The 15038-nt window shown below is 39.1% G+C and overlaps 1 protein-coding gene across 5 annotated transcripts in view; it reads left to right on the forward strand.

Moving 5' to 3' along the window:
* Nucleotides 1-15038, forward strand: part of LOC128863573 (calmodulin-lysine N-methyltransferase) — a 123044-nt gene that overhangs the window by 40263 nt on the left and 67743 nt on the right. The gene's annotated exons all lie outside the window — the stretch shown is intronic.

Consider the following 15038-nt stretch of genomic DNA (forward strand, 5'->3'; position numbering starts at 1 on the left):
ACTTCAACGGAAATGAGTTTACATGTATTTTGATGCATGCCACACGCGCGCAACACGACAAGGCGGTGCGAAATATACAAATTGAGCCTTCACATTTGGCGGGTTTCCGTGTTTTAGGTAGTATTTAGAGGCAAAAAGAAATACGAGGTGAGTATTCGTGTATGTGACTATTAGCATATACGTTTGTAATAGGCATATATTCCTATTATGCGTATGTTTTAGCTTATGTAGAGGCATACAGAGAGTGCGGTTGGTTTAATATTTGCTAGAAAAATTGTTACAAAAATATCAAACACCTCAGCTAGAAATCTATAAACGGTTTCGTCCTGATAGAATAGAGGCATACAGAGAGTGCGGTTGGTTTAATATTTGCTAGAAAAATTGTTACAAAAATATCAAACACCTCAGCTAGAAATCTATAAACGGGTTCGTCCTGATAGAAAATGCATACCTTAACTTATTCTTTTTATATTCAGAGAGATCTCGATATGATGGACTTGAAAGGGGTAACCAAATGCTTGGTTATACCACGTTGTTCAATAAATTATACCGTTCTATAAGAATGGGCGTTGCTACTAGCCTACATTTTTGTTGTTATGTTGGGCTGAAAAGTCCCGTGCCTGACACACAGATGGCACTAGTTTTATTGCATTCACCTCTTTTTCTGTTATTAATAACCTCAAAAAGATAGCTGTTAAAATTTTATGATATTTTATTCGAAAGTTCGTGAGTTATTGAGCTAAGAGTGACACTACTTTTATTATTCTCAAAACAAGAGATCAAAAATAGTTTCGTGTTTTAATTTTACCCTGCTTCTTGATGGGGAAAAATACAGTTCGAGTGAAGCAATGGCTTGAAAAGTGTTATGGGGACTCGGTTCCATCAGAAACAAGAATAAAACGATGGTTTGCTGACTTCATACAGGTCGAAAAGGCACCGATGATGCACAACGCAGTGGGCGTCAAATTAGGCGGTAACACCAGCAAACATCAAACAAATCCTCAAAATCGCTTTGAATGAGCGAAAAGTGAAATTGTGTGAGTTAGCTGATATCGTAAAGATGCCAAAAGGATGTCTTGGCTTTATATTGCAAAAGCATTTGACTATAAGAAAGCTCTGTTCAAAGTGGATGCCGCGTTTGCTCACTGTTGGCCAATAACCAGAGTAATGGCAAAACTATATGAATTCAGCCTCGAATTGCTCGCCAGATTTAGCTCCCAGCAACTAGACTGTTCGCAGACTTAAAAAATGCTCGCCGGTAAGAAATTTCGCTCGAATGAAGAGGTTATCGTTGAAACTGAGGCTAATTTTGAGGCAAAATATAAATAGTATTCAAATTTCAGAGCTGCGCTGGAATGATTGCGTTGTTCTTGACGGAAACTACGTTGATGAATAAAATTAAATTTGAATAAAACAAAAAAAAACTGTTTTCTTTAATTGTCTCGCGACTTTCCAGCTCATGAGTTATGTGAAGTTTCATTTGAATGTGCCAATTCTTTCTTTGTTTACAAGCTCTTTAGTATCGACATCTTACAATATTTCCTAGAAAGGAAAAATCAAGTATCGTGTAGTGATTGAATTCTTATTTGTGGAAGATTTAAAAGCAATGGAAATTTATGAACGAATGTTCAAAGGGTATAAGGATTTTTCGCCATCAATTAGGACAGTAGAAAGATGGGTTGCTGGATTTAAACGTGGTCGCACAAGCCTTGAAGACGATCCACGTCAAGGACGTCCAAAAATAGCAACACAGCAACAACACCAGATAGCATAGAAAAAATACAGGATATCGCATGGGAAAATCGGCGAGTGACTGAGAGAGATTTAGTAAAGGCCCTAGGCATCGAGAGATGTAAGCGATATTTTGACTGGAGTTTTGTCTTTCAGAAAGCCGTGTGCTCAATGGTGTCCGCATTCGCTAAAAACACAAAGCGTTTCTCATCAAATGATGGGGTCATAATGGGGGTGTGGAACCGTTTTGTACAGGGTTTCCAGATTATTACTTCAGGAAAGGAATTCATAAATTGGAATCGGGTTGTATTGATGTTCAGGGAGACTATACTGAAGAGGATAGGTCGTATGTATAACCTCTATGCAGTACAGAAGCTGACTGATTTTGTGTAAAAATGTACACCAGGTTGATGAGTAGAATATTATTGTGCAAAAATTTTGTAAAAAAATGCAAGAAAATATGTGGTCTGATTTCATTGGAACTGTTGAAAAATAAGCGAAATGAGATTTTTTAAATTTCCTGAACCAAATCACACAAAAGTTTTATTTTCATTGTTTACTTACAAATTTCTTCAGCAGTAATACTTGGGTAAACATTACGCTGGGAAAACCGCAATCCTGGTTTGCCCATGTATTGGTGTATTGAAAGGTACTCGCTTCTGTAATATATAAATTAAATATTTCAAATAAATTTCCCCTATTTACACATACTCCTGTGGTTTCCGCAAATAAAATGCCACCGAAAAATTTAATGAAATTCGTTGGAGCCGCCGTCAAGCGTGTCACTGTTGCTTAGCGCCGCTCGATGAATTCCTTGTTCGGTTGTTATAAATATATTTGTAGGTATTATGCACGCAATATGTACACACAAATGTAGGTGTATAAATGTGTATCCGCATTTTTACATTTCCCTCGGTCTTTGTAACTTTTTGTTTGTGTTGTATTTCTTGTTATTCGTTTGATAGTAGCAAAAAGTTAAGACTGTAAGAAATTTGTATGTCGCTTGGTGGTTATATTAATTTGTAAGGCTTTGCAAGTATTTACCTAAACTGTATATATGAGTATGTATGTCTGGCTGTGTGCGCGAGCCCAAACACTGCGTATAAATAACAGAATGTGGTGGGATAAGCAGATAGAAAAATCAGTCTAATTCGGTCATATTTTCGCTTATAATGAATTAGGGGAAATTTAAATGCAATGCTAATGATTTTAACACATTTGTGGCTGAATAAACATATTTTGTGTGCCATATTTTGTGTTCATGGCAGATAAGTAGATCATGGAAAAAATTATATGCACTTACACTTGTGTTCACATAATTAAGTCCCTTTATCCGTTTACAAATATTTGCAATATTTTGCATGCAACTTTTCGTAGTGAAACTTCTTAGGCGTCGCTGGACGAGCACGAATGGAGAGTAAAATTTCAAGGCCATGTAACGTTTTGGGCATTTTCGTTCCGCGTGAGAGAAAAAAGATATAATATAGAGGAAATGTAGAGAGAGAGCTATACCTTATATATATCTTAGATACACTGTAGGCTATTTTACCTTGTGGTTGCTAATTTCAAGTGAGAAATAACACTGCCTACGTTTTGGCGCTTGTTTGTTGGTGCAAACCTGTAGGAAATATATTTTTGGTGCCAACTATTTGGGCCGTTTTTGGGTCCCAATTTTTTTGGGTGTTTTTTTTTGGTGCCTACTTTGTGGCGCTTATTTCCGTTTTCTGGCTAGTGCTTGTGCGTACTATAAAATGCTATCCATTCCGACGTCGGATTTATTGGTATTGCCTTGCGGTAATTTGTGCCGTTGCTGCGGTCCTGGAATCGCGGCGTTTGTGCAGGTAATAAACGCTCGGAGTAGTGCGCGTTGTTTCCACGGTTTGTGTCCGGCGTTTATCTACACCGATCGACCCGTTTCTCCGTGTTTTGTAAATTTTGTCTATTTGTATTCTCTGCAAATGTTGTGAATTTATTTAGATATATATTCTTTCTCTCTCTCTCTTTCTTTGTCTGCCTTGAAAGTTTCACTTCTGTTATGTGTACTGCGCTACACGCACTTTTTTGAAGTGAAAACTTCTTTAGAATCGTTGGGAGTGATTTGAGACTCGAAAAAGCGACACCAAAAAGAAGAAGAAAAAAGATATACGTATATATATGTATGTATAGAAAATGCTTCATTGCCAGGCACACAGAAGGATGGCATAAGCAAATTTAAATTTGTGAATTTATATATGTATGTACCTATGTATATATGCGGATATATGTATATATGTTGTGTGTATGTACATATGTGCCTCGCCACAGCAAAACATACGGTAAAATTTCTCAAGAAATCCAGCGCGCATTCATAGGCACAGCATTGCATGTACAGTAGGGCGGGTCGATTTAAAAATCGCTCATTGCTCTATGAAAATCGTATTCTAGGGATCAAAATAAGAAACTTTGCCGAAGGAACCATACCTCTAAAACGAATTCTGATGCCCCCCAATTTCAAAATATCACCATTTTTGGCCTTTACATGAAAAAATCAGCTAAATGGCTATGTTTTTTCTTTATTTTTATTTATTTATATTGTAATATTATCTTTTTTTTCTCTTAAGAAATTTATTTAGTCAGAATATATGTAAATGAATGAATGTGAGTTATAGAAAAGAAACTAAAAAGTTCGACCCATATTGGGGGACATCAGAAATCGTTTTAGAGGTATGGTTCCTTCGGCAAAATTTCTTATTCTGATCCCTAGAATATGATTTTCACAGAGCAATGGGCGATTTTTTTGCCTTCCCACAAATCGACCCGGCCTAATGTACAGTAACCTTGAACAGGCAGCTGCGGTTGTCGAGCATTTATTGTAGAAACATATATTTACATACATATATGGGTGCAAACATATTTACGGAGCCGCGGGCACTCGACTTGACAAAAATTGAATATTGGCAAATAATTCTACGCGAAATATTCCAATATTGACTATTTTCGAATTGTCGAGAAAATTAGCATATGGGCGGCTCGTTTTATGAATGAAAGTACTTGCTCTTAGAACTATGAGCTCGAATTTATAAATCAATTTTTTGATGATGAGTTTTTGTTGCACAGTACAATAGTTGAAACTGTTCGGCGCCGCCGCGACTGTTCAGCGCTATGGCAACTAGGATGATGGCCGCTACGCCTGCGCCTATTAATGCATTTTGTTCTTGTAGTCGCTAGGCATAGAATTTTAGCTTTGGACGACATACGCATTTACAGGAATAAAGTGAGTGGCCTGTGTGTGCGGTTGTATGTAGATGCATATGTGTATATTAATAACCATTGTTTTGCTGGAAGTTCAGACCACAAATATGTATGTACGTACATAGGCTAGGCCATAGTATAGCTTACATACATATGTATAAAAAATTCAAACCAAGCGTCCTACGAATGTTTGCGTGTATGTTAGTACGTCTGTGTATTATACGCGTTACGACGCTCATAATAGCAACCGCGTGTGCTGTATTGCGTCCGTATTTTTATATTCGTAAATATTTTCATTTTTAAATATTTACCGCAATTATGCCGAAAAATAATGCAGAAAAGTGTCGTGAATTTCGACAGAAAAAAAAAACAAAAAGAAAATAAAACTAAAAAAAAAAATACCAGTCTAACGGTTAGACGCGATAGAAGTGAAACCTTCCGTAAAACAAACTGAGAGAGAATGAGATCAAAAACAACAATTGACGCGGTATTTCAAAGACATGTTGACAACATCGAAACCAAAACATTTGTATCATATTTTATTGTAGCTATCATAAGCCACTCGTATCATTTGTTGAAATAATAAAATGAAGAAAATAAAATATGAACTTTATAGCAATATTATAATTATCCCGCTCCTAATGCTGCTTTCGTCTCATTCTCTCTCAGTTTGTTTTACGGAAGGTTTCACTTCTATCGCGTCTAACCGTTAGACTGGTATTTTTTCAATGAGTTTTTATACAAATAATATATTTTTTTTTAATGACTCTAATATTTATTGTTTCTGTTAACTAATATTTGCAATGTTTGAAAATTTATTTTAAAATAAATTTAATTCAATTATGGTACATAAAAATAAAATTTGTGGAAAACATCAAGATACTTAACAGAAGTGTACACGCCAATTTGGGTATGCAGTTCTATGGCTCATTCAATATCAGTTCGTAGTCGGTGAAAAATCGCATTGATTTTTGACAACATTTTTGAAGTGAACACTTCTTTAGAATCGTTGGGAGTGATTTGAGACTCGATGAAACGAAAAGGCGACACTAAAAAGAGACATACATATAGATCTTATAGTATATAGCCTGCGAGAGAATGAGATAGAACACAGTTATACAGCGTTCCCTATTCTCCGTCTCCTCCTTGTGCGGTGCTTCGTAGCTCCCCACTTTTGGCTACGAAGCGTTATATGTTGATATACGTATATGTGTGTGGCTGCGTACTGCTGAGCCACGCTAGTATAGTGAGTATTGTAGTATGTATACTGCACTGCCTATTACTTGCTTTGGTGTTTAGTTCAAACGTCATACGTATGTATGTTTGTATGTATGCTAGTACGTATGTGTGCGCGCCTGCATATTACGGAGCCACGGTGAGCGAGAAGGCATTATGTATACCTATACTACACTACCTAATACTTGCTTAGACCAAGCGTCCTACGAATGTTTGTGTGTATGTTAGTACGTCTGTGTAATATACGCGTTACGACGCTCATAATAGCAACCGCGTGTGCTGTATTGCGTCCGTATTTTTATATTCGTAAATATTTTCATTTTTAAATATTTACCGCAATTGCAGGCGGTGTTGCAATATACCACAATCAAAATGACGGTGCTCGTATTGTAACTCCACAGATAGATCTGAATGCACAGCAACTAGAATCACTGTCTGTTCAGCTCTCTAAAATGGGAGAAATATGTGCATGCGAAACCAGATTGAGCAATGGAAAAACAGTTTTAATTGTGGCAATTTATATTTCACCGAATCAATCAATAAATAGCATCAAGGAATTCATTCACGAAAATTTAATAAAGTATACACCAGAAGTATCGCGGATACTTAGAAAAGATTACGATAAAGTTCCAATGATTTTAAGTGGCGATTTTAACGTAAATTGTGCATTGGACACAGCGGTTCCTTTAATTGACTTTCTCAATACAACATTCAATTTAAAAATGTGTAACAATCGCAGTGAATCGACAACACGATCAAAAACAACAATTGACGAGGTATTTCAAAGATATGTTCACATCATCGAAACCAAAGCATTTGTATCATATTTTAGCTATCATAAGCACCTCGTATCATTTGTTGAAATTGAAAACATTGAGGATGAATAATAATAAAATGAAGAAAATAAAATATGAACTTTATAGCAATATTATAATGAACCTATAATTATCCCGCTCCTAATGCTGCTCTCGTCTCATTCTATCTCAGTTTGTTTTACGGAAGGTTTCACTTCTATCGCGTCTAACCGTTAGACTGGTATTTTTTTGCGTACAATGTTGGGCATTTCCTTTCATATCTTCATCATCATCATTAATTTCTTTTGTTCCGAATGGAACATAAGATCTCCATAAAATGTCACCCTCGTGTACAGTCGTTCGCAACGAAATTAATTTCTTTAAATGACTTTCTGCACACTAAAGCACTTTATCAGAAGACTTTACAAGAAAATGTAAACAAAATTTTAAAAATCCAGTTCACCAACCTATTAAAAGTCAAATCGGTAGACTAGCTGACATGCTTTCTTTCTTTCGTCGTGTACATCCGGATGTCAGCATGAAATTACGAAAAGCCATTCCATTCGCAACATCGTCGTATGCTTCTAGTTCCAACTTCATGTGGGCTGTGCAACATAATTCGTCCTTTTCCTTTTCTTTTTTGCTTTCTTTTGTGGTGACAATTCTATGTATAAAATGTTGTTGCTGGTCTAATGCCACCATCTTTAATGAATATTTTAAACTCTTCTTTCATTGTCTCACTGTTTCACATCCGTTCTATCGAAGAGCAAGTGATAGATGCACCTGATAGGGTTGGCTAACCTGAGGTTTTTTTAAATGCACCCAGTGTGCGCACATTTTGCTCAGATATAATGTTACTGAATGGCCCTTGATATCGGGAAAGGTTCCCATTAGAATTGCCCGATAGGGGATGGCTCTGAGAGGATTTCTTGCAGCTTGCTATAGTAAAAATTGCATTCCGTACTCTTCAGGTTTCTTTGAGATAACTTTTTGGGCTGAGTTTTGTTGAGTGAAAACTGGAAAAACCGACGATTAGAAAAGCAAGGAGCAGTAAGCACCCAAAGACCATGAGGTCGAGGTGCAAATCTCCGGTAAATCTAAATCTCATCTAGCATCCAGCTTTCAAGAGGCTAAAATTCTGCTATCTAGTTCTTTACTTTGTACCTACAGCTGAGAAGCTAACAAAAATTTATCATATACGCGTACGGAACTTTCTATTCTAAGTACTTTGCTTTTCTTTCGTTTTTCCTTCTTTTCATATTCTACTGTTTAATAGTATTTACCATTTACTTTCCCTTGTTGGGGCAGATGTGTAACTAAAGCTTTGAAAGCTTTAGAAAAAGCTATCATCTGAATGAAATTTCATAAATGCTCCTTAAAAAAGTCCAACCCTCACTCTACTTGACAAACTTCCAGTGTTAAGTGATTAATTTATGATTGTAAATGTATCGATTTTTAGCTGCCAGATATCAATCATAAGTGAAAAACTATTTAATAAATGTCCATACCAAAAATTTCAAACTCACGAAAACGCAATAAATCAGTGCGCATCAGATTTTAACATTTTTAACGCCCATTTGGCGTGCGAACACCAATACAAATGGAAAACATGCAGCGTCCAGCCATAGTGAATAGTGGCGGAAGGCAATGCTACGCTAAATGGCTAGACAGCTGGACGTGAGCTACATACATATGTATGCATGCATGCATGTATGTATATATACTAGGTACTCGTGAGCATGTAGCCAAGTCAACGCCAGCGACATGCTCCAATAAAAACAAATAAATGAGAAAACAAAACAGAAATTTGTAAACAAAATTAGAAATCCATAAAAGTTTCTGGGCAGCTGCAAGCTGACGCGTTGGCTGTTTAATGAAATGGAAAAGGCGCGCGGACGGCGAATATGAGCTAAATGTTAGTCTCGTCCGACAAGTAGGCTAGCCGATCATTCTTTTTGTTTTTGTAAGCAAATGTAGTCATCACGCCGCAACTACAAATACACAATTTTGTTTTGGCAAGAGAATTTTCGTCAGCCGATCAACCGGTTGATATGATGGACGATAGTGATGATTAATAGCATGACGTGGAAGGGAGGTTGGCCCGAGCTCAAGGTGGTTTTCAAGAGTTCGAAAAAACTTGAAGGTGCAAATATTTGAAAAATTGAACTAGTTTAGTGTTTCATAGACTGGTTTTGATCTTATAAAGAGAGGCCCAAACCCTTTATATGAGTTAGGTTCGGTTGGGTTGGAATGGTTGTCCATAGAGAGGGCACACTAAAAAAAAACAAAATGCCTTTGTCATGAGTCAATGAGCGCAGACCTTTGGACTCTCTGCTGCTTCTTCATCAATGCCATCCTTTCCAGTGAGGGGAGTTGAGATCTGGGCATTTGGTATATTATTTCCTCGTGAATAGGACGAGTTCCGTCTTGAGAAGATTCACCGACAGACCGCAATCCGCTGTCCATCCAAGAACTACGTTCAGATATTCTTACATCAAATCGAAACGGGTATCTACAAACTTTAAAGAAGCAATTTAAATAGGAAATATTCCGCTATCTCGTTAAGAGATGCCCGGCATTTGTAAGCAATGATGGAATTATTGACAGTCCCACCAAGAGATTTAAAAGCTTGGCTTCAGAATAAATATAGATTTTTCTAAGAGTAGTCACATTTTTACCTAACCAGACAGCTACCTAATTAATGGCTAGAATTTCAGCCCGAAATACGATGGCTATTGCACAAGAAAATACGATAGCTATTTTCAAGTTGAATTTTTCTCCAGTGCCAAAACAACTGAACAGTATCCATTCTTCTTCTTCTTAATTGGCGCGATAACCGCTTACGCGATTTTGGCCGAGTTTAACAAAGCGCGCCAGTCGTTTCTTTCTCGTGCTAACCTGCGCCAGTTGGACACACCAAGTGAAGCCAAGTCCTTCTCCACCTGATCTTTCCAACGCAGAGGAGGCCTTCCTCTTCCTCTGCTACCACCAGCTGGTACCGCATCGAATACTTTCAAAGCCGGAGCGTTTGTATCCATTCGGACGACATGACCCAGCCAACGAAGCCGCTGGATCTTTATTCGCTGCGCTATGTCTATGTCTCCGTAAAGCTCATACAGCTCATCGTTCCATCGTCTGCGATATTCGCCGTTGCCAACGTGCAAAGGTCCAAAAATCTTACGCAGAATCTTTCTCTCGAACACTCCAAGCGTCGCTTCATCGGATGTTGTCATCGTCCACGCTTCTGCGCCATACGTTAGGACGGGCATGATGAGAGTCTTGTAGAGTGTTAGTTTTGTTCGTCGAGAGAGGACTTTACTGCTCAGTTGCCTACTTAGTCCAAAGTAGCACTTGTTGGCAAGAGAGATTCTACGTTGGATTTCAAGGCTGGCATTGTTATCGGTGTTAATGCTGGTTCCTAAATAAACGAAGTCTTTTACAACCTCGAAATTATAACTGTCTACAGTGACGTGAGTGCCGATACGCGAGTGCGCCGACTGTTTGTTTGAAGACAGGAGGTACTTCGTTTTGTCCTCGTTCACCACCAGACCCATTCGCTTTGCCTCTTTATCCAGTTTGGAGAAGGCAGAACTAACAGCGCGGTTGTTAAGGCCGATGATATCAATATCATCGGCATACGCCAACAATTGTACGCTCTTATAAAATATTGTGCCTGAGCGATTAAGTTCTGCGGCTCGTACGATGCTCTCCAATATCAGGTTAAAGAAGTCACACGACAGCGAGTCACCCTGTCTGAAACCTCGTTTGGTATCAAACGGCTCGGAGAGGTCCTTCCCAATTCTGACGGCGCTGCTGGTGTTGAGCAACGTCATCTTACATAGCCGTATTAGTTTTGCGGGGATACCAAATTCAGACATAGCGGCATACAGGTAACTCCTTTCCGTACTGTCGAATGCAGCTTTGAAGTCGACGAAAAGATGGTGTGTGTCGATTCTCCTTTCATGGGTCTTTTCCAAGATTTGGCGTATTGTGAATATTTGGTCGATGGTAGACTTTCCAGGTCTGAAGCCACACTGATAAGGTCCAATCAGTTGGTTGACGGTGGGCTTCAGCCTTTCACACAATACGCTGGCTAGAACCTTATAGGCGATATTTAGAAGACTAATCCCGCGGTAATTGGCACAAATTGCAGGATCGCCCTTCTTATGGATTGGGCAGAGCACACTTAAATTCCAATCGGCAGGCATGCTTTCGTCCGACCATATTTTGCATAGGAGCTGATGCATGCACCTTACCAGCTCCTCGCCGCCATGTTTGAATAGCTCACCCGGCAGTCCGTCGGCGCCCGCGGCTTTGTTGTTCTTTAGCCGTGATATTGCTATTCTCACCTCGTCATGGTCGGGTAACGGAACGATAATTCCGTCGTCAACGATTGGGGTATCGGGATCTTCACTTTCTCTATGACATGCGCAGCTGTCACTGTTTAACAGGTTCGAGAAGTGTTCCCTCCATAATTTAAGATTGCTCTGTACGTCAGTCACCAGATCACCGTCTTTGTTCTTACAGGAAAACGCCCCGGTCTTAAAACCTTCTGTAAGCCGCCGAACTTTCTGGTAGAATTTTCGGGCGTTGTTCCTATTGGCCAGCATCTCAAGCTCCTCGCACTCACGTATTTCGGCCTCACGTTTCTTCTGTCGGATAATACGTCTCTCTTCCTTTTTCAGCTCTCTGTAGCGATCCCACATGGCTCGCGTTGCGCCCGATCGCAGCGTGGCTCTATAGGCGGCATCTTTTCTTTCGGCGGCAGCATGACATTCCTCGTCGTACCAATTGTTTTTTCGGGCTCGCCGGAATCCGATTTCTTCTTCGGCGGCGGTACGTAGGGAACGAGAAATGTTGCTCCATTGCTCGCGCATGCCGGTGTGTTCGGCAGTGCTCTCCGAGAGCAGGAGTGAGAGTCGAGTGGCGAATCTTCTGGCTGTCTGTTGTGATTGCAGCTTTTCGATGTCGAACATTCTTTGCGTAGGTAGATGTACGTTTTTTGCTGCACAGAGGCGTGTGCGCAATTTGGCTGCAACAAGGTAATGATCCGAGTCGATGTTGGCTCCTCGGATCGTACGTACATCTAATACACTAGAAGCGTGTCTTCCATCTATCACAACATGATCGATCTGGTTTCGCGTTTTTCGATCAGGGGACAGCCAGGTAGCTTGGTGTATCTTTTTATGCTGGAATCTGGTGCTGCAGACTACCATGTTTCGGGCCCCGGCGAAGTCGATCAGCCTCTGTCCGTTGCCGGATGTTTCGTTGTGCAGGCTGAATTTTCCGACTGTGGGACCAAAAATTCCCTCCTTGCCCACCCTGGCGTTGAAGTCGCCAAGCACGATTTTTATGTCGTGGCGGGGGCAGCGCTCATAGGAACGTTCCAAGCGCTCATAGAAAGAATCCTTGGTCGCATCGTCCTTCTCTTCCGTCGGGGCGTGGGCGCAAATTAGCGAGATGTTAAAAAATCGCGCTTTGATGCGGATTATTGCGAGACGCTCGTCCACCGGAGTGAACGACAGTACTTGGCGACGAAGTCTCTCTCCCACAACAAATCCGACACCGAATTTGCGCTCCTTTACATGGCAGCTGTAGTAGACGTCGCAAGGTCCTAGGTTTTTCTTACCTTGCCCCGTCCATCGCATCTCTTGGATGGCAGTGATGTCAGCCTTTACTCTCACGAGGACATCAACCAGCCGGGCAGAGGCACCTTCCCCATTAAGGGACCGGACATTCCAGGTGCATGCCCTCAAATCGTATTCCTTATTTCGTTTGCAGGGGTCGTCATCAGTGTTAGAAGTTCTCATCCGAGGCTTTGTTGCTGTTTTCATTGGGGGGGCTTTTTAAGTGGCGGGTCCCAAACCCAGCGCACAACCAGCTATGCTGGGATGCTTCGCCTTCTCACGTTAGCTCACTCCCGAACGGGTGTTCGGAAGCTAACCAGAGGATACGTGGGCTAATCCCGGACGTTGTGAGCTGCTTGAACCATATGTAGAAGAATCGTCCTGGCCACTCCCAAGTGAATGGCGATCAGTAACTTTCCCCACTTGCGTGGACTTCTACACATGGAACCATCCTGTATCCATTAAGCTTTTTAAAAATGTATGCACTTGTATTGCTTCTACATAGTTGAGTTAAAAGAATTTGAAAAATTCGAAGCAATTTTTAATTGATTATTAATAGAAAAATAACAAAGTAACAAAAAAAGAGTATTTAATGAATGCAATAAATCTGTGCTTTTTGTGTTGTATACATTAAAAGTCTTCAGTGACTTGTATAAATGTTTAAGGCAGTTTATAAATTTTTTGGGGAAAATAATATAGCAAACTTATTTTATATGAGAAATAGGCAAAGATTGCAGTCGCATGTATTGTAATGGAGAATTTTTCGCCTTTTAATTTAGCAAAAATGTCCAGAAATCGGCTCAACTGCAAGCTGTGATCGATTAATATTCATATAATGAAATTCTGTCAATCATCTGCTAGTTTGACTGACAGCCTGGCTCCTGTTCAACAAATCGTACAAATAAGGCAAAGCAAAAGTATTTGGCAAACTAGAATTTTAGAAGGTGGGAGCTGTTCGTATGGAAGGTTGTCAATGAAATGTAGCATTCAATACACTTCTCACTTACTTACACATACATATGCGCACATGTATGCATGTGCCATGCCTGAAAATTGAGCTCAATAAGCAAAACCAATTGCCTTCTTGTTCAATTTGTTTCGCTTAAGCTTTTTTGTCATTGTCATCGAAAACTCGCCCTCCAATTTAGCAGCTGAAGTAGAGAGCTTGTCGAAAATGCACGAAATTCACCTGTATTGTTGAAGTGCTCCCCACTTAAACTTTTGATTACATGATTGAGTGCCCAAATGTAGGCAACGTAGGTAACGTATGCAGATATGTGTGAGCTCACGTGTACTAGCATATCAAACTCACTGCTTCTCTACCGAAAAAAAACTTTTCAACTTTATTATGACTTTCCAAACAAAAGTTTACTAATTTTATTAAGCGAAAGTTTTAATTTTATTAATATTTCAGCGAAAAGTATGTAGTCGTTAGTCAAAGAATTGGCACGTGAATGCTCGTGGTAGAAAGATGCAAGATTTTGTATTTATATATCTAGCGAAATACCTCTAAGTCGAAAAAACATTTGAAATGTTTCGTCCCAAAGTTAGCTACATTTTATATACCTTACAGCGGAAAATATGTACAATCGATTTTTTTAGTTCATGTCTTATTACATTCACCTGGTAAAATCGCGTATGTAGCAAATAGATTTATGTATCTTTTATTTGGATGGAATTTGTATTAGATTTCTCATTGCTCTGTTGGTCCGCCGTTAGTACTAATCGAAGCAACTGAGAAAAGTTGTAATACGAGATGTGTAAAATAATATCGAAAGAAAATGATTTTTTTCCATCACTTTTATCGACCATTCTTTTTTCTTTGATAGCTTATTAATATAATGTATGCAATTTAAAGAAAAAAAATCTAGAATCGCTTGCTCTCAACGTACACGTTGGGCCTATTGATTTCTAGTTAAATTAGGATATCTTTTTGTAAACCAATAAATGTTTTGTTTTATGTGTTTTTGACCTTATTTAGGGTATAATATTAATCATTCCTATATCCTGTCGCCCACCGTAGCCGAATTGGTTTGTGCATGACTACCACTCGGCAGTGTCTGATTTCGAGGTCCAGTGTGAGCATGAAACATCAAATGATAGAAAAAATATTTTTTAATAGCGATCTTCGCGCGGCAGACAATGTCAAACCTCCTAGTTTATTTTAAATTTTTTCATTTCTTAATAATATATAAGAATACTGTTAGATGACATTTTTAAGAAGAACTAAAGAACCAGTATAAAAAACATATAAAAAACATATCTCTGTACATATTATTACTCCTAATCCGAGCATAGGGCGGAAACAAAGGCTACCCATCGATATACGAGGGCGGGTCAATAAGTCCGTGATTTTTTGTATTTCTGACCTCTTTACTGAAAAATAAATACTGCTCCTGTCAACAGGCATCTGTCAGTT

Source organism: Anastrepha ludens, chromosome 5 (genome assembly GCF_028408465.1).
Source record: "Anastrepha ludens isolate Willacy chromosome 5, idAnaLude1.1, whole genome shotgun sequence".
NCBI lineage: Eukaryota > Metazoa > Arthropoda > Insecta > Diptera > Tephritidae > Anastrepha > Anastrepha ludens.